This window comes from Lytechinus pictus, unplaced genomic scaffold, assembly GCF_037042905.1.
Source record: "Lytechinus pictus isolate F3 Inbred unplaced genomic scaffold, Lp3.0 scaffold_28, whole genome shotgun sequence".
In the NCBI taxonomy this organism is placed as follows: Eukaryota; Metazoa; Echinodermata; class Echinoidea; order Temnopleuroida; family Toxopneustidae; genus Lytechinus; species Lytechinus pictus.
Genome location: NW_026974148.1, coordinates 959,109 through 984,702, shown reverse-complemented (window position 1 = coordinate 984,702; position 25,594 = coordinate 959,109). Strand labels below are relative to the sequence as shown.

At 35.6% G+C, this 25,594-nt stretch overlaps 1 pseudogene; it reads left to right on the top strand.

The window, feature by feature from the left end:
* The first annotated feature begins 806 nt into the window (after window positions 1-806).
* Window positions 807-25,273, top strand: LOC129283850 (uncharacterized; annotated as a pseudogene).
* The last annotated feature ends 321 nt before the right edge of the window (window positions 25,274-25,594 follow it).

The following is a 25,594-nucleotide window of genomic DNA, read 5'->3' as shown; positions in this document are numbered from 1 at the left end:
GTTGGGGATGAGTATCACACGATAATAGAATGTATACACACAACTGAAAGGGTGGTGTTTTTGACAAAATAGCTGAAATGTATATACAGTTTAAGAACCTTAGCGATGAAGACAAATTTATATTCATAATGAAACTTGATAATGAAAACATAATTGATAATTTTTGTAAGTTCTTCAATGCGATTATAAATAAGAGGGTTGAGTTTTAACATCAAGTACATTTTATTTTCTTTTTAAATTTCATTCAAAATATCTAAAATCCACCAAAGCCACCATTACCAAAGATATATCTCTAACGTTATACATTTATTTACTTCCTGATTTGTATTCGATAATAACTTATGTATATTGCATTATGCTACACCTTCTTTATGTTAAATTTCAATTCGTCATTTCTCTTTGTATATATATATAGATGTATATCTTTATAATAATTGGAAATCTATGTATTGATGTATTGCTGATTTATACGACATACATGCACAGTTATGTTATCATTGTAGGCCTATATATTTTAAAACAAAATATTCATGCCATATGAATGAAGTTTGTTAATAAATTCAAATTCAAAATTCATGTACGGAACCGTACATCATGTATATAGGTCCATGATCATGATAGGTCCATGATCATACCATGGAGGTAGACCAGTAACATACAAAGAAAAAAATACGAGACACAATACAAACGCACCCTCACACACACCATGGACCTATATGTTCAGCACACACACACACTGGACGACGGCGCCCCTGTCCACCTAGGCACTATAGATACCCTATGCCCACGGCCACACGATAGTACGCGTGCAAGAAGCTTGATTTCGCAATCAATCGCACGTGTGTTTTGTTTGTACACAAAGCTGACGTTGGGCATCACATTGCATCTCGAAATCTAAACTGTTCACTCGTAAATCTAAGTACTTTTCATTCAGCACACATTTGCAATGTGGACTAAATTTAAACGAAGAAGAATATACGATGGCGACGAAGCGCGACATCTTTTCGAAGCTCTCTATTTTACAGAAGAGGAAAATGCTGCAACAAGTGAAGAGGCCACCAGTTTACGGGCCGGAGTACGGCTTAGCCTTAGGCGGGGACGACTCCCAGGCCAGGCCAGGAGTCGAGTTTTTGCGATTTGACATCAGCTACGGGTTTGAAGATTGCAACAAGCAACGACGTTGTTCGAGCAGATCCCGTTGGCGAAGAGAGAGGTAAGGCGCGCCTATTAAAGGCTAAGCCTACTTAAGTTACTTAACCTAGCCTAAGCCTTAGCTTAGCCTTTAAATATAGGCTATATTTTTAGTTTATTTAGTACTACTTTACTGGGGATATACATACATGTACTAGACTAAAGTCTAGACCTTCTTTAGGCTATCCTCGAGTCTGTCTAGTCTAGGCTACATGCATCATTGTACATGTATGAATTGTAGCATTGAGCAATTGCCTTGGTCTCTGTTAAATTGGTTGTTCCACCACCAAAGACTGTTTAGTGTTGGCTCGATCCACCTACCAATTACAGAGAAATTAAAAAAAATATTTAGTAACTCCTTGAGACAGACGGCACCCAGCAGTCAGACTGCAGGTCCCAAGAAAGTGGCTTCTTTCATCCAAGTGATATTCATGAATTGAGATGTTTTGCATATTTAATGAGCTTGATGCGGACCAAAACACCTCTTTTCATTCGGTCATTGCTGCTCTAATTGTGCATCGAATTTCATGAATTTGGTACCATTGTAAAGAAGAAGAATCATTCTTTCAGGTCATGTGTTTGGATTTATTCAAAGATTTTGTAATATAGGTTAAAATTTTGATCTAAAATATGCTACAAAATAAATATTTTCACCTGACAAAAGCTGCTATTTTCACACTTTATTTTTGTTTGAGCCCAAATGATTTTTATATCATGATAAAGCTGAATATGTATGCTTTGAAATGATATAGGTTTTAAAATAAGAATTGGTTTAATCGGGTCAAGATCACACTTTTCATTTGCCAAGTACATAAAACAGTTTGAAAACAAGAATACTGCACTCTGATTGGTCAAAGAGACCACACAATGGCAAATTCCAACGGTCCCAGTGCCTGGGTTCGTGGGAAGGTCACACTTCCCATGTGGTAATCTCCTCAAATACCCCGCGCCTGTTGTTCTGTGAACCTTATCCAGCCAATCAGAACTCTGGATTTCTTGCAAGTACAACATTTCAGAAATCTCGTCTTGTACCTTGGTGGGAAAAGTGTGATCTTGACCCGATTAAAAGGTGCCGCATATCAAGAGTGGTATTGTGAGAAAGTACAGAAGTTCAGCTTTATGATGATATAGATATCATTGAGGCTCAAAATAAAAAGTTTTGCACAATTTGCAAAAGAAAACAGAGGAAGAAAATTCAGTTTTGAGGCACATTTTCAGGCCAGAAATTTACTTATTTAACAAAACGTTGTATACAAAATAAATGACCAATATGAAAGAGTAACTTTTACTCTACCTGATGGTGCAATGATATTTCATTTAACTTGAGGTTAAAACAGGTAAATTCTTAGAGAAAGAAAATCTCACGAATCATGAGATTTTGCAAGGAGGAGGATTCAGCCGCGAGATGATTTGGATGAATCTGGCCTTTTTGCTCATTAGCATAGGGACCTGCGGTCTGACTGCCAGCTGTCTAGATCTACAATGTAGATGTAGCATGACTAGACCAAAAGATTTCGGTCTCTGTTATGTTGGTTGTTCCGCTGAACTCCGTTGGCTCCACTAACCAAATACAGAGACCGAAGTTGTAGCTCGATCTGTACAGGGACTCAATGGCCATATGTTTATGTATTAAGTTCAGATCAACCTGGGAAGTGGGAGTTGCGCGACAGCCGAAGTAAGTCACTGTTTTCCCCCCTTTTAAATGCTTGCTGATTTTGTTAAAATTATATCTAAACACAGGAAGCACTTGTAGTCATTATAACCATGATTAACATACGCATCTCACTATTGCAAGCGCGAAGCGCGAGCTGAAAATTTAGGAAATTCAGACCTGAAGAGGGGCTTGTTTGTAGGAATGCACTAAGACCATACGTATTTCACTAATCAATTGATGCGAGTGCGAAGCGCGAGCTGAAAATTTTTGATATTCAAATCAGAAAATGGGACATTTTAAGGACTGATTTTAGGAATTCATGAAGAGCAGATATCTCACCAATCCTTTAATGCGAACGTAAGCACGGACAGGAAATGTTTTATATGAAGACCGTAAAATGGGCCGATCACTTTTAGTAGTCATGAAAAAGAAGAATATGTCACTACATAAAATGATAATAGCTCGAAATGCGAGGAAATGTATTTGTTGTATATTAACTTGTATATTAACTCTCAAATATACTTGAAAACTATAGTATTCCGAAAAAATATTTGATCTATTATATCTCGTTAAACAGACAATGCAAGCACCAGGAACAATGAAGACATTAGCCCTTAGCAAATCATGTTTCATAAAGTTATGAAAAAAGTGTTTTTATGCAAAAACGTGATTATGTGTACAAAGTCAATGCAAATTGACATACATAAATGTATGATTATTTTTACTTTGGTTGGTTAAGATAGATTTATTTTATGTTGTTTATGTTTGCAAAAGGATTTCCGACAAAGTCCATCGAAAAAAACCAATAAAAACAAAGGTTTGAAAAAACAAAGAAATACATAAGAATAAAAAAAACAATAAGATACATAATAAATTGATTATTTTTCTTCAATTTTGTTTAGATTATTGGTAGAAATGTAAAAAATTAGAATTCTACTAGCTTTATAAATTGAGTTAAAGGCAAGAACATACACAAAAACGCCTAATTAGGGCAAACCCCGGGGGGGGGGCACTCAGTATATAATGCATAGTGGGTATGTGCCGCGGAGGGGACCCCCATTTTTACACTCAAATTTCCGTTCCAAGGCATAGCATTTTTGTCTTTTTGAGAAAAAGAACAAAGAAAGCCGCTCCAAGGCATAGCATTTCCTTCTTATCGAGAAAAAGGAGAAAGAAATCCGTTCCAAAGCTTCGCATATTTTTCGTTACGCCGTTCCGGTCGCGTTGATCTGCTACAAGGAGCTGCAATTTTGGTGAAAAGCGGCCGTAGAGCGCTTTTCGACCATCGCCTAAGCGCGAGCGCAGCCGGCGGAGGCCGCGCTAGCTGCGTCATGCACGATTGCCCGTTCCACATGGATGCATACGCATCTAGATCCGTTCCGAGGACCCCCGTTTTCACAAACATTTGTAGTTCCGAAGCCCGTTCCGAGGACCCTCCTTTTTACAATAAGCCCGCTCCAAGGCCCCCGTTTTTTGCCTCGCCCGCGGCACACCCCTACCACTTTTTTGGTCGAGTGCCCCCCCCGGGGGGCAAACTTCATACGTTTATTTGCATAATTAATTAATTTAAAAAATGTAAGCAATTTCGGAAAATTTTTCTATACGGTCTTGTAGTTTACATCCGGCTCTAAGCACATGCAAATTTTTGCGGCAATTGCGCAATCAACTAATTTACAATCAACCGCCGAGATCTGAGGGGGGAGGTCATATTGACCCCCCCCCCCCCCCCCAGTATATGTTGGTCTGAAATAGCCCAGTTAAGATAAGGTTAAGGGTATTTATCTCACTGATTTTAACACAGATAAAATATTTTATTATATCTGAGATGAAATGGATCTCAGAATACCACCCCCGACCCCCCCCCCCCAAAGTAGTGAATCTTATTATGGTGACATTTATTGAATTCACTCAATCTGAGTACACTGTACACTTGCAATGTAGATTTTGCAAACATTGCATTGGAAATTTCATTATTACTAAGTTTCCATAATTTTTGTTGTATATTGCTTAAAGTGATAATTTCACTTTGTTCTGATTTAAAAAAATCTCCTTTTGGTTCCTGAAAGTGGGCTAAACATTAGGCTTATAGTGTAAAAATACCATCCCAAAAGTTTCAAAGTATTATATTTACAAGATCAATTTTAAAACCTTGGAGATGTAAACCAAAGTTTGAAATAATTGGGAGTTGTTTTCAATGACTATGTGTATACAGGGAATCTGTGCACCACAACACATTAACTCTAGATGAATACAGCATGACCTACATACAGTGTGTACGGGGTATACACTGAATGTACAGTGCAGCTAATAGTGTGTGTATAGGAGATACACACATCAGAAGGCAGTCAAAATAGCCAACGGACTTTTTGAATTTGAGAAAACTGGTCATAAGCTGAACCCGTCTACTAGACGGTTCTCAAAATCAGGCTAATAAATTACTACTTGTATCTAAATTTGAGTTTTTCATCCTATATTGTGGTCTGTTTCAGGGTTTTTGAGGACAAATACAGGCACTCATACGCACGTTTCAACTCAGTTTGAGAATTTTTTTAAACAGCTGCTCACAAAGTTAAACGATCCCTTAACATGGATAGAATTATTAATAGTAATGTTCACTTAGGAATGCACCATTCAAAGAAAAATATCAAAAGAGTTCTTTCTTATATAAGTACTTTGAAATAGTTCTTCATGCAAAAAAAAATAACATAGAGGCCACCCACAATATTGACAAATAAAATTAATTGCTGGCTTTTATTTATTCTGATGTATTACTTTGCTTTTGCATTGATTACTTTTCCTTGTTTTTAGCTTATTTCGCGGCGTTGCATCCGTCGTCTTTCGTCCGTCCACAATTTCAAAATGCTTTGTCATTTCAAGTCCGATTTCAATTCTGTTTGCTTTATATGATAGTACTAGGTAGGGGATTCAAAACTTCTACACAGAATTTTGAAACTCATTAAATATGCTAATTTATGCGCATTTTTTCAAAATTCACAAAAAATGCTTCTTTAATTATTGACCGATTTTGATTTTTTGCTTCCACCTGGTAGAGCTTTATGAAGTTCACCAAACTTCTACACAGAATTTTGAAATTTTGACTAGAACATTTTTTTATGCTAATTCAAGCGAAATTTTTTAATGCATATTTTTCAAAATTCACATAAAATGCTTGAACTTTATTTGTTGACTGATTTGATTATTTTTTCTTCCATCTGGTTGAGCTGCATGAGGTTCACAAACTTCAACAAATAATTTTGACTAGAAAATTACTTAAATGCTAATTTATGCAAAAATTTATTCATAATCACAAATAAATGCTTTATTAGTTGGTCAATTTTGATTTTTTTTTCCCTCCATCTGGTGGAGCTACATGAGGGTCACCAAACTTCCCCACAGAATTTTAAAATGTTGACTAGAAAATTATGCTAATTTGTGATATTTATGCGAAATTTATCAATAAATCACAAAAAATGCTTATTTCTCCTTCATTTGTCAATTTCAATTTTGTTTGCTTTATATGATAGCTCTAGGTGGGGGATACAAAATTAGAAATCATTAAATATGCTGCATGTATTTCATGCATATTTTTCAAAACTCACAATAAATGCTTCTTATTTATTTGTTAACCGATTTTGATTTTTTTTTGTTCCATCTGAGAGCTACATGGGGTTCACCAAGGTTTTACACAGAATTAAGAAATTTTGACTAGAAGATTATTTATGCTTATACATTTTTTTTTCATAAATCACAAAAAAGCTTCTCTCATTTATTCATCAATTTCAATTCTGTTTCCTCAATTTATGTCACCAATATAATTCACTACATTGTCAACTGGGCTGAAATTAAAAATTGTGTTCAATTTCTTTGCGAGTTGCCGGATGAGCTCCACATCATTGATGTGCTAGTATTGTATTAATTTACCTTTTTAAAGTCAATGGTTAAGCCCACCAGTAGCTGAAGTAACCTTATTTTATGATTTGGCCCGATAACTTGTAATGTAACTACATATACTACTACTTCTAGCATCATTAGTGTATGAAAAGTAGGAATGGAAATATTTCTTTCTTTTTTTTAAGTGAATAGTCTTGTGTATCATGTGACAGAAACTCAGATTCATTAAGTTGTATTTGGTATTAAAGAATGACCATGTGCCATCCATTGACCACCCGTTAACAAAATGGATATACCAAACAAACCCATATTGATGTTCTGAAAGTATTATTTAGACTGAGATATTTCGTCTCTAAATTATTTTGGAATTTGTTCTTCCTTAGATGCAAAACAAGAGTATTTTCCTAATTTTGAATTCCAGTAAATTTAAAACTTAAAACCTTTCATTGATACTTCTCTGCAATCAAGACAGGAAGTGCCTAATTACTGTGTCAAAGTTGCTCTAGGCTGATTTGAATGAGTTCTAATCCTCTTTTTGTCACCTTGTACAATAGTGTGAGGGTAAGGTGCTTCAATAGACTTGCCAAATTTAATCCCTCTTTTGTCAAAAGTAAACATCTGTGGGAGTCAAAGTTCTTCTCTTGGTAATGAGGGTTATAACATCCAGTGGCGTAGCTAGGATTTTTTCCTGGGGGGCACTGGGGGGTCCTTGCTTTTTCAGGGGGGGGGGGACATTTTTTTCTGTGTGTGTGTATATACTATGTCACAAGGGCAGATCCGAATGGGGGTGGAGCCCAAAATTATCTTCACCTATATTTTCCCCGATCAGTCACTTCTATAAAACAACCTAAATATGAAATAATCTCATTAGCTCTATATAAAAAAAGTGCGAGTGCGAAGCGCGAGCGATTTTTTTTTATCTTTCATTTATTTTGTCCTGAAAATTGAACATTCTGGGCACAGTTTAATCCTGAACAAGATGTGTATGTAACTAGATAATTACTGCAAACGCAAAGCACGAGCAGAAATTTTTAATGAATGTTCTAGCATGATCGGAAACAGACCTGTTAAGGACTGTTTACAGCTACCCACGAATACGGTACATATATCAATAATGGGAGCGTGAAGCGGGAGCTAAAACTTAATTTCGACCTAAATAATTGACATTCTAAGCATTTTTTGTAATCATAAATGGGATAGGTGCATGTATGTAACTAAACAATTTGGAAGAAAATTAAGATTTTAGACCTAAAAGCGGGACACTCTATTCATATTTTGTAAATTATGAATAGGATATGGTTAATTGGGTATCATTGATAATTATTGATATTCTGATCTGAAACTGGATAAGCATATTTTAAATAAAGAACATGCAGGCTATCTCAATAAACATGCGTGCGCATATTTTAGATTTAGACCTAGAATCTTGGCATTCTGAATACATTTTTATAATCATGAAGATCAATAATGCAAGCGCGAGCTGAAAACATTTGATATTATGATCTGAAGAGGGTCAATTTAAAAAACTATTTCAAGTTCTGTGTAGGAAAATTGTGAAGCGGATGTGGATCACACTTTATAATGAAAGATTTGTTTATCTAACATGCGTAATGACAACGTGGAAGTTTTTGTTTTTAAGGCTTGACAACTAGAAATAAAAAAATAGGCCTACGTTTTGACAGTCACATCTGAAAATTGATATTTTGAGAACTTTATGGAATACATGAAGACAAGGAACTTGGCAATCAAATAATGCGACCACGCAGCGTGAGCTTAAAATGTTGATAATTATGTAGACCATATTAACAGACATTTTACAGAGTGCATTAAATGAAAAAAAAATAATGAAAGCTCGATGTCCGAGATGAAATATGTTTTGTATATTGACTTCAAAACTTGACATTTTAAGCTCCATATCAGCCTATTGAGCAAGATATGAATCTCATCGAACAGGAAATTTGAGCGTGAAGCGCGAGCGAAAATTTTATTTAGTAACATGAAAGATTTTTTGTTTTGCAAGTCTCACTCGTCTTCCTCCTCTTATTTTCCTCTTCTTTTTTCCTTCTGTCTTTCCCCTTCTCTTTTTTTTTTTTTTTTTTTGCTCCGCCAATTTTTTCAATGGGGGGCAGCCGGGGGGGGGGGGGGGGGGGGTGGGGCACGTGCCCCTCCTGGCCCCCCCCCCCCCGTAGCATACTCATGCATGAATTATATATCATTATGAAGCTAAGATTCCCCTATTTCTGTTGGCGTATTCAACTGAAAATTAATTTCTGGTGACTTCTGTGGGGTTTGTAGCAATGTCAAAATCAATATTTCCCCAAATATTACCATTTCACTAAGCTACATAAATTTAAAGAGAGTTTAAGGATATTACTTAATTTCATACACTTATTTGTATGATTAAGTTACATTTCTCCATTTTATAGCACCTTCCAGAATTCCAGGGGTACTGCCTATGGAGAATAATAAATGAATCACCCCAAGGCAAATCTAGCACCTCTGCTTCCCAGGGCCATGGCATCACCTAAATTTTTGTTGTTCAGTAGAAAAAATGCTCTTTGAGAGGTTTGAAGGCAAGCGGATTAAGATCAGTGCAAATACAAATGGAAATCTATCCTGAAAGTGTTTAAGGCAAGTTTTTAGAATGCTTAGTTAATAGGTTACCAAAACCTTGTTGATATCATGGATCTCTGAATGAATGATTAAGCCCACCAAACCATACAGTAGATCTGAAACTTAGGCAATAATTTTGTTAGACTTCTTGCAACAGTTCTGAGATCTACTGAAGTATTAATAAGTCATTTTAATTTGTTGTTTATCTATTCAAGATCAACCCTCCCGAGGAAGAAAACGTCTGATGGTTTATTTTGTTGACAGAGAGACAGAGTCTGACTCCTCTCATTGCTCTGAAGCTGTATCACGTACCTGTAGAAGGAACTTCAGCAAAAGTAAGCTATTTTTAAGTTAAAATTTTACATAATGATCATTTTATGTTACATTTTGCACTTTGTTTTACCTGTACAAACCACAATGTAACTTGTAAGGTAATGATGATAATAGCAGGGCCCGCTGGGAGATCAGGTTTTGGAACTGCATGAGTGGCTACCCTAGTTATTTAATGAGCTACTATGGGCTAAGGAACGAATGAGAGCATTTGTCGTTTGATAAATCAATTGGAATCTTAATTTGTAACTGTCAATCTAGATCTAACTGATTAGACTGACAAGAGTAATCTTGATTTGGTAGTCATTGCATTTTCATATGTCTGTTGTCACAACATTTGGGAAATTAATTTGAAACTATTTCCATGTCATAATATCACAATTAAAGGTCATTTCAGGTTAACTCGCATTAAACGGGGGGGAGGCTGGGAGGGGGTCCCCAACAAATTTTTTCACTATGCAGCTGCGCGAATATTTTTTTTTTCCGCGCTGCTCCCTGACTTTTTACTTTTAAATATTGCACATCTTTTGAAACCAAATTTGTGATGCCTGGGTATGCGGTTGAGAAATAACACAACATTTTTTAAAGCACATGTACATGTACATGTAAGACCTGCAATTGCTCCAAAATGTGATTCTGTATACAATGCAAACTCTGTTTCTCAACCAAAAATCATAAATGTATACACATTTTATTTTTGTTTATGTTTTGTGCTATTATTGATTGCGAAAGGGTCAGGGTTGGCTGATTTAAATCACGTTGATTTAAATCATGATTTAAATCACTTCCATTGAAACGTGTTCAAATGATTGAAATTTTTTTTATTTGTGGCTAATTTATTTTTAATCAAAATTGAAAGATTTTATCAACTTTATATCATCAAAACATGAATAAATACTTCATATCTACTCTCCAAACAATTGAAATCATGTCATTAAAAATCAGGATAATATTGCATTATAGCCTATAAAGTGGTGAACACTCGCCCCCTACTCCACTTGCACTATGATTTTAAAAAATAATTGATTTGAAATAACTGACATTGAAACATGTACAAATGATTGACATGTGGCAGTAATATTTTTTTTTACTCAAAACAGAAAGATTTTATCAACGTTATATCATCGAAACAAAATCCTTCATATCTACTCAAAACAATTGAAATCATATGTTTAAGACAGGTTGATCTTGCAATGTAGCCTATATCGGTTAACACTTTATACGCAGCTGTACACCCACAGCAATAATGGTACTCCAGAACAAAAAAAATATGTTTAAAAAAGGGAATTCAAAGAGTAAAAACTGAATTTATACTATTATAGGCCTGAATTTAGCCAAGGCCTGTTCATACTTTCTGTACAATTGTGCTCATTCAGCAGGTACACTGAGAAAGGTTCAATAATGCACAGATAATTGAGTGCAATAATACACAAAATCTGCATTGTCCCTGGTTTTATCCCATTAGTATAACATTTTATTACATGTATTTAAAGCTGTAGAACCAGGTGTTCTTATTCCTAGCAAAACTGCTAAGAACTGCCAAATTAATATTTCAGGTTTATTGTACTAGAAACCTCCCACTTCCCCGATTGTACGAAAAGAAATAATTAAAATAAACTTGCAACTTTTTCCCAGTAAGTCACAGCTTTGCAAACAATGCTTTGAACAGTAAAAAAGTTCAAATTGTGGCTCAAATAACAAAGGATGTTTAACAAATAAAAAAAATTGTAGTTTTCTTTAACACATTATTTTCTGTTCTTGGCATGAAAATCGAGAATGTTTCTCTTTGAAGAATGTGAGTTTCTGAGTCATGGAATTCTTCCAAAGAAACTGATCCTCGTTTCATGTTTGAATAGGAATACGGTACTAACTTTGCTGTACCAAGACCCAAACCATTCAGTAGGAGCTGAATACCTTATACGAGAGGATGCAGAAAACAGCCTCGTCATCATGACTTTCAATACGGTACTCAATATAAATTCTATTTTGACTGGAGTTTATTATCATGAAATAGAATAGAACTTAATAATAATTTTAGTTTCAAAATGTATGATTTTGACTCTGACTTCAGTGTAAGGGTTATATTTTTGGTGTTTCCACTCTGTTTGAGAAATTTTTGTAAAAAAAAAAAAAAATCAAATAAATCTGATTTAGATTAAAAAATCTGATTTAAATAAAATAAATCTGATTTTTTTAATCTAAAAAAATTCTTAAAAAATCGCCAACCCTGGAAACAAATTCCAACAAATTTCATGTAAAATAATAATGATGATTTGAATAAAACAAAGACATACATACACTATATAAAAAAATAAAAGGCATACAAATTAATTATGTTTTGGCATTTTTTTTTGGGGGGGATATTTGTTAGAAATGAAGAATTTGATATTTTCACCAAAAATTAATATTCCACTATTTACATACTGTACATAAAGTGAGAGTTAACTAAAAGGCAAAAACCTTAAAGATTTACGGAAAATTTCATACTTATTTGCACAATTAATTACTAGTAATAAAATAAAAAAATAAAAATTAAAAAAAGCTTAACTATACAACTGTCTTGTGGTTTACATATGGCTCAAGGTGCATGCAAATTTCTGTGGTGATCTTGCAATCAGCGGCCAAGATCTGAAGGGGGGGGGGGGTCATTCGACCCCCCAGTAATTCATGGTCTGAAATAACCTAGTTAAATTAGGGTTAAGAGATTTTTGTCTCACCTGCATAGCAGAGTGAGACTATAGGTGCCGCTTTTTCCGACGTCGGCGTCAACACCAAATCTTAACCGAAGGTTAAGTTTTTGAAATGACAGCATAACTTAAAAAGTATATGGACCTAGTTCATGAAACTTGGCCAAAAGGTGAATCAAGTATTACTGAACATCCTGGTACATTCATGCCCTGATGTTTTTGTTTTTGATGACTTTACAGAGCGAAATGCAGCCTGTCTGGAATTAGCGGCAATACTGAGGATGAAATGCTGCAGAAGTTATTGTCTTCATAAGATATCAAGAATAGATGCAAGCAAGGCCCGCAGAAGATTTCAGAACAATACTCTAGCAGATCAGAGGCTATGGATTTTGCAGTACCTTATTGAACATCACAACTTTGTAAACATGGGTGGAGACTCATCCTTGGGATTACTAGGACCCGCTTATGGAAGATGGAGTCAGGATTAGCAGGTAAATGGTTCAAGAGGTACATGTATCCTTTAACATGACTAGTACCATTCTTGTAAAATTAAATCATGATACGTACTTTAAACTTTCTTTTTTTTCACTTAATTTATTTATAAGGGATTATAGTTTTACATGTTGTCTCTTAGGATCTGGTTCTGCTATAATCATTGGTGCAGGAGCTAAACCCAGCAAGCTTATAAAGGACAATTCTTTGGTTCACTTGATAGACACAGATGTCTTTTCCCAAACATTACAATTATTCAAGCACAAATTCCATGTGAAAATGGGTCTCTGTGCTTATTTAGGAGATGGGGAAGGGGAGTCTGCTTGTTTTAATCTCAAACAAGTCTTTAACATATTGTTATATGTGCATGCTGGAGAGAAAGATACATGTAATGAAGAGGAGTGCTGATATGATAAGACAACTGCAGGAGGCTTGATTGTAGGGATAGAGTAAAGAAACTCAAAATCCTCCTTACAATGAAAGGTGCGTTAATATCAAATTTTTTCGACGAATACTGGTCTAAAAAATGGACTTAAAAGCATTAAAATTGGACATATATAAGACCTTGGATATCAAAATTTAGTACACCCAAAATTTCACCAGCAGAAATGTGGTTGTCACCTATCTCTTTACTCAGTCTTTCCATTGCTTGGCTTGGAATTTAGAACGTAGATAATTCACCCAAATAGAATTTCAAAGGGTAAAAAATTACCAAGTACATGTACAAGGGGTACCAAGTTCAAATATTTGGAGGCAGGATATGATTTAAGGATCAAAGGTAATCAGAATTAATTGATAACATTTTAAAGTGATCACAATTTTAAAGCGATAGCAATTGTTGTACATGTGACCAGTGTAAATTAAGCTCAGGGAATAATATGAAAATTTTCTATTGATAATAATATTGTAGAAGATACATGTTTATAGTTTCTTTTGCTTTAAATGTACCACCTCGGTATTCATTTAACCTCCAGAAGGATTGGTGACATCTCGTCCATCAAATCAACATCATAAAGGACTTTTTTGTCTGTGATGACGTCAATGGTGTGGCTTAGTGAATTTGTCGATAAGTTTGGAGAGAAACTGCCAACCAACAACAAAATCCATCTTCCATCATGCCTTACACGTGGAAATGTGTATTGGATTATGAAGGAGGAAGTAGAAGAGCAAGGAGGTTCTGTTTGTAGTCAGCAATACTTCTTCCGCAAATGGAGACAGGAAATGTCTCATGTTACGATTCCAAAGGTAGGTGATTCTCATGAGTATTTGCACTGTATATTTACAAAACTATTATACCTTTAACCATAAAAAAAACTGGGCTATTTTGATACCTTAGAAGACTGGGGCAGGGCTGATTCAGCCCCTCCCCCCATATGATCTTGGCCATTGATCGCGATGAAAATCTGCACTCGCATTTCACATGGCATAATCTACAAAATGGTAAAATCAATTTTTAAAAATATTACATTGCTAATTAATTATGCCAATGTATTATGCTAATTTATGCATTAAAAAAAACCTTTCCTCTATCTGAATAAGGCCCTTTTGCTAAAAATAATTCAATATCGCAATTATTATTTTTATATATATCATTATTTCTAGAATTCTGATTGATTTCTTTGTTTTATATTGATTTTTTTGATGGAAATCATTGTTACTCTGACCATAGACAACATGATATTTATTATGTTTAATCAGTGAAAGGAGAAAAGGTAATACATTTATGAACTTGGGCTAAAAACAATATTTGCATCGGATTTGAACAAAAATTCATGTTTTGGGGCAATTTGGGGTCTGTATGCACTAACAAAATATTGGGTAATTTTGGAACCATGTATTCAGGGGTCGCAAGTTTATTCTCAAAAGTTGTGTGAGACTTTAAAATGAAAATTTAGTCAATGGCGCAGTCAGACAATTTCGCACGGCAGATATATCACAAAAAATGTTGAGGGGAAATCTGAATCATAGGGTTAATTATAAAACCAGAGATTTTGCATTTTATTGAAAAATTTGAAATAACTTCCTATTTCTATCACATTTCATGAAGCTGTTTTGAAACCAAGTAGATTTGATATACTTGACTATGTATTCCCCAACATAAACACAGGTCTTTAGGTGATCTACAATAATATAGCATACTTTGCTGGCTTTAGCAGTGCAGCTGCTACAATGGTATAGCACCCAACTATGATGATGTTAACTACTATTCCTTGAAAAATTTAGAAAATAAACATTGTGTAATTCTCTCTTTATTTGTTTATTCCAGGTGAACCGGTTTTCGAAATGCGACATATGCACCAAACTGAAATCTTGCCTAGAGAAGACAACTGGCAGAGAAGAGAGACAAACTTTACTGCAAGAAAGAGAGTCACACCTTTTCCAGCAAAAGTAAGTTTCAATGAAATATTTGATAGTGTATATGTACATGTATTTAGATTTAATTATCACAGTCTTCCAGGATAAGTATCATTTATATGTCATGGATGTCAGCCCGGAAGACTAGCCTCCACAATTATCAATCTTTATTCACTTGCCATCTTTCTTCCCTCTTCTTTTGTTTAAATGTGGTATTTTCAAAGTATATGCAGAGATACAATGTTGAGGGCTTGAGGCAATTTAAATTCACATTTCAGTGGTACGCGAGAGTTGCAGGGATAAGAACACTCAACACCACATGTAATCCTGGATGTCCATCATGTAATCTAACAGAATGTATTCTAGAATTTGCAATTACTTCCTATTTCTATCAGAAATTTCATGAAGCTTTTTTATTTTACTAAGTAGAGACAACCGCGTAGCCAGGATTTCATTTTGGAGGGGGCGGTAAATGCACGCGAAGCGTGCCAACACTTACAGAGCGCGCGAAGCACGCTCCCTAGGGGGTGGGTGCAGGGAGGGGGAGTTTCCCCCTCCCGTGCGAAGCTTTCGGTGTTTCTTAAATTAAAATGAAAAGGAGCCGTCTCTCTTGTCTCTAGTACCTATATCAGCTCCAATTAAGTTGACTATATTTTGATTTTGAACCTTGTTTTAAAAGTGATTGTGAACGCACAAAAAGGGATAAATGGAGGAAATTACAATAATATTTACCCAGCGCGAAGCGCGAAAGCTAAAGCGTTTTATCAAGTTTTTTCTAAAGAAAAGGGTCCCGAGATAAGGGTATTCCCTAAGTTATACTGAATGCTTCCCTTGGAAAGATCAGATATGATTACAAACAATTTAGCGGCAGTGCATATCTTTAACTCGCAAAACAAGAAGGGTATATGCCGGGAGGAGAGCAATAAAACTCTGAAATTTCAAAGGGCGGAAGTTTCATCAAATGCAGATATCTCTACCCCATCGGCTCTAATTCAATAGATTTTCTAAGATTATTGAACTTCATTACAAGGAAAATAGTGCGCAAAAAGTTGAAACTTCTGTGATTTATTGAAATTATGTAAAAAAGGATGATGTATAATTTATTTGATTTATCCTGAATCGCTTAATTTTGAATGATAAAGAAACTTAAGTGTCATTCAAAATTTCAAACTGAGGGCGCAAAACAGGACAGGAGATGAATGTGCAGGGAAATTTTAATAGAATTTGATTTTAAAAATATAGTACTTTTTTTATTAAATACAAATTTTATACCTTCCTCTTTTAAAATTAGGAACCTGTTTGCCCCCAAATTATGGTTGTTTAGTAATGAGCTGAAAAGCAGGAGAAGTTGCCTATATATGGAGGTGACGGCAGAAATTTATATAAAGATTTTACCCGCCCGGAGTCGACCCGACCAGAAGTTGCGCGATCAATTTGAAAAAAAAAGATAACTTCATATACTTCGGCCTAACCTTACTCCTTTTCCATGCCCTAATGTATACATTTAACTTTAACTTGCAAGAAACACATAGCTGAGGTCGAAAAACAGGGTTAGAGAAAGGGTTAGGGAAACAAAGGAGAACTGCAATATTGTAATTTAACTGCGTGCAGCGCGGAAACAAAATTCATAATATATAAATTTAGAGCAAGAGTGAAGAAGTTTCTCTTCTGAGAAAAAAATAAGGAATAAAAAGAAAAACCCACAAAGCTACCTTTCTTCCCTTTCCTCCCTTCGCTTTTCCTTTTCTCCTCTCTTTTTTCTCTTTTTTTTTCTTTTTGGGGACGTTTGGGGGGGGGGGGCAGGGGGGGGGCGACCGCCCCCCCTAGCTACGCGCATGAGTAGAGAATGATTATCTTCTTTTCTAATTTCGAAAACAAATACAGTTTGGAAGCAACATTGCATAGAGAATCATGTGATCTATGTATTAGTATTGTGCAGGATAAACGGAAAAAAGTCATACGGTCACAGTGAAAGCAACTTTCCTTTCTTTCCAGTCATTGTTGTAGCTAGAAAATTGGTACTGTAAACAGCGAAGGGTATATTAACAGGCAAAGAGTAATTAGCCAAAAATTGATATTAAATTTTTTTTTCTGATGTCTGTTTTTTAATTTATTGTGTTTTCAACTTTTTGTTTTGCATTTTCGATGGACATCATCTGCAACTTTATTCAGAATATAAAGAAAATATTATCACTTGATTTTAATCAGTAAATGTAGAAATGGTGATATATTTATGAATTTGGCATTACATCACAATTTGCATTGGATCTGTAGAGGAAATCTTGTTTTGGAGCAGTTTTGGGCCTGATGCACACTTTACAAATGTGTACTGACTGAGGGGTCGCAAATTTGGTTTAAAAAGTTTTGCGAGACTTGAAAGAAAGTCTTAGAATGAGTCAGCACCAGCTTTTCATGTTACAGATATGATGTAAAATTGTCTGGGAAAGTCCCCCCCCCCTTTTAGGATTAAGTTTTGCATTTTCAATACACAAAAAGTGTACATTCTTATTCCATGAATTTTAGAAAAACAAATAGTTATCAAGTATCACTGAAAATATGACATGAATTTCAGGACAATATTTTTCTCAATATTGGGCTATTCTTTTACAATGTTCCATTTAATTATGTTTATTATCTTAACCCTATTTCGCCTGGGCTAATTTAGAATGGCATAGCCGGGGGAGACGTACCTGTTGTTTTTTCTTTCCCCTTCAAACCTCGGATGTTCATTCCGCTTGATCGCGACAAAAATTTGCATGCACACACCCAAGACGTAATATCCACAATTCGATTGTCAATTGTACTAAACTTAATTCAAATTTATGTTTAATCAATTAAATATGTTACCGTAATTTATACATTAAATCATAAGTTGGCTGTGAATCTTTAAAAATACCCCCAAAACTGCTAGATTTTGATCTGGGCAGTCTAGACAGGATTGTTATGAAATGTTTTAAAAATGGCAATTTTTAAAACTTATGTTTTTCATTGTTTTTTGTTGGAAATCATCGGCAAATTTTTTCAGTCATAACTAACATGAATTCTATTGCTTTTAATCAGTAAAAATAAAAATCATGATACATTTATGAATTTTAGCTGCATGCAGAATTTGCATTTGATTTGTACATGAAATCACATTTTAAAGCAAATTTTGTTCTTACATGCACTTAATGTTTACGTAACATCGGAATTTGGTCTTAAAAGTTGCATGAGGCTTAACCCTCAATCTCCCGGGGTATTTTGATTCTTGTCATTCCCAGGGGGGGGGGGGGCCATTATGGCCCCCCCTTAAGATCTCAGCCTTGGATTGCGCGATCACAACAAAAATTTGCATGATGGTAGAGAATGACGTAATCTACGCAGTTGCATTGGTAAATTTCACTGAATTCATATATTTTTATTTTATATGAATTAATTATGCTAATTTATTCATGAAATCATACTTTTTGCTCTGATTCACTAAATAAAGCTCCTAGAATGCTATTTTTTGGTGAAAATATTCTTTATAGCATTCCTAACAATTGTGAATGAAAAAAATTCAGGTACAAAGACCGATTTCTTATGTATTTTATTGTTTTTTAAATTTCTTATGTATTTCTTTGTTTTTTTACTTTTTGTTTTTTATTGTTTTTTCGATGGAAATCGTTCCAAACTTAATTAAGTTTAATCATTAAAGTAGAAATAATGATACATTTATGAATTTTGGCCAAATACACAATTTGCATTGGATTTGTACATAAAATCACGTTTATAAATGAGCAATTTTGGGTCTGACATGCACTTACATAATGTTGCATAATGTCGTAACCGCGTACCCGGGCGTCACAAATTTGGTCTCAAAATTTGCGCGAGACTTGAAAGTAAAAAGTCAGTGAGCGGCGAGGTAAAAAAATTTCGCGCAGCAGATATATCGCAAAAATTGTCGAGGGGGGGGGCCATAATGGCCCCCCCCCCGGGAGAATTAGGGTTAATAAAGGAAATAAGTCATGAAACATGGCAGCACAATATTTTCTTGTTAAAGATTTATCATGAAAGATGTTGAGAGGGCAAAAACAGCCCCCCCTGGCTGGTTAGGGTTAAGCTCTGAACAGATATTTAATTTATCATTTCGCAGAACAATGTGTATCCCGGGAAAGTGTTTTAAAATAATCTACCATAATTTCATTTGTTATATTCTTTTTCTTATCATTTTCAATGCAGGTAAAGGTAAGATTTTTAATGAAGGGCCACGCACACGAGAACATTGACCAGCTATTCACCCGGGTTTCAACATTCATAACACGGCAAAACATACCAACACTTTCATCTCTGCTTCATCATATCCCACTCTCTTATCGAAAACCAAATACCACATGGGAAAGACTCAACGCAGTCTACAATGTGAGAGACTGGCTCAAACCTTGCCTGAACAAGATGTCACTGCACAGCTTTCCACATCAATTTAGAATCACAAAACACAATGGAAAAGCTGTGAACATTACACACCAAGAAGTGGAGCAACAGCAGTGAATGGCAGGCTACAACTGGATGGGATAACATCATCACACATCACCCTCCAGGCCAACCATCCATTGTCCCTAAAGTACATGATGCTATTACACTTACCAACCTCCAACGGGATATGCCAAAGTATGCCCCCTACTTTAGTATTGAAGAAAGACAGGAATGGGAGAATCTGCTAGCTAGCATGGAGGAAGGTGGTAAGTACAGTAGATCATCTTCATGTCTTTGTATTGGCTTTGTTTGTAAGAGGGAGGGCAAGGTTGCTGAAATGGCCGATAAATTTTTTAATTTGATGTGGCTTCCATTATGAACTTCAATAGTCCTAGGTATATGAGGAAGTAATTTTCCGCATTAATTTTGTTGACAGGTGTTGCAAAAGCTTTTTAAAAAGTATTGGACAAAATTTACAAAGAAGAAGAATTTCCTGTGGAAATAATAAAAAGTTTGTCACTCAATACTGGCATCTCCTTTATACGTACACCCTTAAAATTAAAAGTATTAAAAGAATGAAAGCATTTATTTATTCACATGTCTAAACAGGTTCATAGGATCAGAGATATAATGACTGTTTTGCATCTTAGTCCTGTTGTATGAAAATAGTAATTATTATATCCTACATAAATTAAATCCTGTATGCTGATTGGTTTAAATAGCATCATGTGACCAAACATATTCTCATTATTTTGCGGTGATGTCGAAAATGAAAGCCCACGGAAGAAAATGTGCTATTCCGTTATCACTGACGTCACTCGCAAGCACTAATACGCGCACTGAGCGCGTAGCGAAGCACTTCAGGAAAAGCAGGTCAGTCACTGAGTCAGCGGGGCTGGTTTGGTTCAGATTTAAAAAAAAGGATGTACAAGAACTAGATTATCAAGATCTATTGCTCTAACTTATTAAAGTAGGATATAAAACAAATATATCAGGCCATTATTTGGAAAACTATGGAGGGAATTATTCATCCTCGGTTGTACTGGCAAAATCATTATTTTTCCCTCAGGGCTTCACCCCTCGGGGAAAAATAGTAATGCCAGTCCAACCTCGTATGAATAATTCCCGCTATACTCACTCAAAGCCTGGTATATTTTTATACTATAATAAGGTATAATTAATATCAATAGGGGATAATGGTTGGAACTTCCAATCATTTATGCAAGCACTTATAGTTTGAAATTTGGGTCGGATTTATCTTACCACTTGTGCATATACTTCTTTTCATTCTATTGGGGATTTTTTTTAGGAATAGAAGACTCTGGTAAATGGCCACTGGTGGATATATTGATGGATAAAGAGTCTCAGAATACACCACAAAGACATCTTGATCCAACTTCGGAATTCTCAAATGATGAACAGCAACCTATTCAAGCGGTAAGTAAATGTGTAAAAGTAGCCAAATTAATCCTGCCAGTACCCGCTTTCCTCACTTGGGTTGATTGCAGCACAATGTGGTTCAATTTCTTGCTGAAGAAAGTTAACCCATAGCTGGGATTCCAAACACTCAGAATTAATCACTTGTGCCCCATAATATGTTCATGTGCACTGAAACACTGTTAACTTGTATTGCCTTTGTAATAAATATTTAGATTTTTCTCATTGCAATATTTCAGGTCCATCTAAGGTACTAAGCAGAAAAGGCCTCAACAGCTAGTATTAAAACTGGGAGATATGGTTGCAGTCTACTTAGAAGAGTTCAGTAATGAGTGGCCGCGAGTGAGCAAAGTGTTGGAAATGACTTGAGACAGTGTGAAGCTGCATTGGTACTCAGGATCAGAAACGTCCACGTGGATATCACCTACCACATCAGTTCAAGGACAGAAGGGTCAGCCGTACACAGGAGAAGTCTCTCTTCAAGAAGTCTCTCTTCAAGAAGTCATTTCTTTCCCCTACAGTCTCACTAAAACAAACAAATTACCATAGGATATCCAGTGTCACTTGAAGGAAAAACGTGAAGAATACTTTGCATATTAGGTCTGTATGAACATACACTGTATTCATACCAATTTGGAATGAGTTTGTTTGTCCAGGACTCAAAAGCTGTATGTGTATATGGAAGCCACTTGAATTATGTATTTTTGTGATATTACAATGTACCTATATGTTTCCACATTGGATATGGTGCCCGGGGGGGCCACTTACATTGACGAGTGGATACCATGCGCGACCAAAAAATATGTAAAAAGGATGTCTTATTCAAGATTGGGCACGTTACGTACGTAACAAGGGTGTCAAAAACACAAAAATAATGGAAAAAGGGTATCTATTTCGCTAGGAAAGTTACGTGTTTAGGGTCAAATTTGGGGGCATGATGAAACAAAATTAAAGTGTTTTATAAAGGATGTCCTCTTTGCCCCAACACTACGTGTTTAGAGTCCGATTTGCGCGAGGTGTGGAAGGTGGGGCTGTGCACCAAATGGTGTGTAAAGGTAAAACCGACGACCGACGGACCCGTGACATAACATATCGCTGTACTTGTTTAGGGGTTCATTTCAGGGAATACTTGCCAAGAGTGTTGATTTGTTACCAATACTTGTTAAGGGTAGGGTTTCAGACGCCAATACTTGTTAAGGGGTGCATTTTCAGAATATGGAAAATACTTGTTTAGGGTGCTTTTCGAGACCCCATGGTCGCGCATGGTATCCACTCGTCAATGGAAGTGGCCCCCCTGGGATATGGTGATAATTTCCAGGGTTTATCTTCACATAATTTTGATCACCTACATGTATCTACATTTAGAAGAGATAAATGCACAATGATTGATAGAGAGTTGGTACCTGAAGTAGGTAATGAATTGAGTTCCACTGCCAATGGAAAGTTTACCCTCTCAGTGCTCAAGAGGTAAGCTCCTTACCATGGAACTCATTATGCAACATTTGCATATACTGAACAGGCACAAATAACGATTTTCTGTAATGGCACATGTCAGTTATCTCTCAAACAAAAATTTTAAGTCAAGACTATGTGAGAAAGAAATTATACATCAACTGGAACCATCTGAAGACCTTTCATTGATTGCATAGTGCAATATAGTTGAATGAGTTTTATTGTCTTGCCTGCCTAGCTGAGTGAGACAATAGGGGTCACTTTTCCGACAGCGGCAGTGTCGTCAACATTGAAATCTTAACCAAGTGGTAATTCCATACGTCCGACCCCCTATATGTGGGACTTTCATGAAATTTTCTGTCTCTGATTTCTGGTTCTCTTGACAGTCTGTAATGTTCTATAACGTCCATGATTCGGTCAGTTTATGAAGTGAAGTAAGAATTTAGAAAAATGGGGGTCGGATGTACAAAAAGGCTTATCATTTTATGGAATTTCCCCAAGGTTAAGTTTTTGTCTCGCCTGCATAGGAGAGTGAGACTATAGGCGCCGCTTTTTCGACGGCGGCGGCGTCGTCAACATTGAAATCTTAACCAAGGTTAAGTTTTTGAAATGTCATCATAACTTAGAAAGTATATGGGCCTAGTTCATGAAACTTGAACAAGGGTAATCAAGTATGACTAAACATCCTGCTTGAGTTTCAGGTCACATGACCAAGGTCAAAGGTTATTTAGGGTCAATGAACTTATACCATGTTGGGGGAATCAATATCGAAATTTTAACCAAGGTCCAGTTTATGAAATGTTGTCATAACTTTGAAAGTATATGGACCTAGTTCATAAAACTTGGACATAAGGGTAATAGTGTATCACTAAAGATCCTGCTTGAGTTTCAGGTCACATGATTAAGGTCAAAGGTCACTTAGGGTCAAACTATGGCCATGTTGGGGTTATTTGAGGAATTATCATCATAACTTTAAAACTTTATGGATCTAGTTCATGAAACTTGGACATAAGAGCAACCATGTATCCCTGAATATCATGTGTGAGTTTCAGGTCACATGACTAAGGTCAAAGGTCACTTAGGGTCAACGAACTTTGGCCATATTGGGGGTATAGGAGGAATTGTCATCATCCTAAGGATACTGGGGGGGCTGAATTGATTCAGCCCCCCCTCAACATTTTTCGCGATAAATCCGCCGCTCGAAATTTTTTGACCGCGTCGTTCACCGACTTTTTACTTTTAAGTCTCGCGCAACTTTTGAGACCATAATTGTGACCCCCGGGTACGCGGTTCCGAAATTACGCAACATTTCGTAAGTGCATGCAGACCCAAAATTACTCAAAAACGTGAATTTGTGTGCAAATCCAATGCAAATAATGTTTTTAGCCAAAATTCATATATTGTATCATTATTTTTCCTTTTACTGCTTAAAATCAATTAATTTTATCTTGCTGATGGTCAAAATAAAGTCCCCGACAATTTCCATTGAAAAAAGAATAAAAAACAAAAAGTCAAAAAACAAAGAAATACATAAGAAATTTAGAAAACAATAAAATACATAAGAAAATAAATGTGATGTTGAAATTTTTGAAAAATAAATTTGATCAGATGCCTATCTTGAGTCTGTGAAACAAAAATTAGAATTTTAAGGGCATTATTTTATTAATTAGAGCAAACTCATGATTTTACGCATAAATTAGCATAATTAATGAGCAATGAGATTTTTCGCAAAATTTGATATTATAGTTTTGTAGATAATGCCATGGGTAAGGGGCGTGCCAATTTTCGTCGTGATCGCGCGATCGAGGGCCGAGATCATAAGGAGGGGCTGAATCAGCCCCCCCCCCCCCCTGAGTCTTCTTAGGCGTCGAAATAGCCCAGTCTATTTAGGGTTAAAAGTCTATGGATCTAGTTCATGGAACTTTGACATAAGAGCAGCAATGTATCCCTGAATACCCTTGTGCGTTTTAGGAACATGGCCAAGATCAATGGTCATTTAAAGGTCAATGAACTCTGGCCATGTTGGGAGTATGTGTTGAATTGGCATCATAACTTAGGAAGTTTATGGATCTAGCTCATGAAATATCGACAGAAGGGTAATCAAATATGAATGATTGTTTTGCACATGTCTTAGGTCACATGATCATGGTCAAATGTCATTATGGGTCAATGGACATAGTATTTTATTTTCGTATATACGTATTAGTGTTTTCTTCTGTGAATAATTATTCATTAGCTGTTTTCAAAGGAAGCACTGCTGCTTTATCGAATTGCGTAATGCAGGCGAGACTGCCAGAGGCGTTCCACTTGTTGAAATGTCATCATAACTAACAAAGTGTATAGACCCAGTTCATGAAACTTATGAGGGAAATCAAGTATTACTGAGCATCCTGCCTGAGTTTCAGGTCACATGACCAGGGTCAAAGGTCATTTAGGGTCAATGAACTTAGACCATGTTGGGGGAATGAATATCGAAATCTTAACCTCGAGTATATATATTTGTTTATTTCTTCTGTTTTTCATTGTTGTTGATGTAGTTGATGTAATGGTGTAGCTTTGAAATTAAGATAAATTTATCCTCGTGTAGCCTTGAAATTAAGATAAATTTATCCTCGTGTAGCTTTGAAATTAGGATAAATTTATCCTCATGTAGCCTTGAAGTTAGGATAAATTTATCCTCATGAAGCCTTGAAATTAAGACAAATTTATCCTCGTGTAGCCTTTAAATTAAGATGAATTTATCCTCGTGTAGCCTTGAAATTAGGATAAATTTATCCTCATGTAGCCTTGAAGTTAGGATAAATTTATCCTCATGTAGTCTTGAAATTAAGATAAATTTATCCTCGTGTAGCCTTGAAATTAGGATAAATTTATCCTCATGAAGCCTTGAAATTAAGATAAATTTATCCTCGTGTAGCCATGAAATTAAGATAAATTTATCCTCATGTAGCTTTGAAACTAGGATAAATTTATCCTCATGTAGCCTTGAAATTAGGATAAATTTATCCTCTTGAAGCCTTGAAATTAGGATAAATTTATCCTCGTGTAGCTTCGAAAT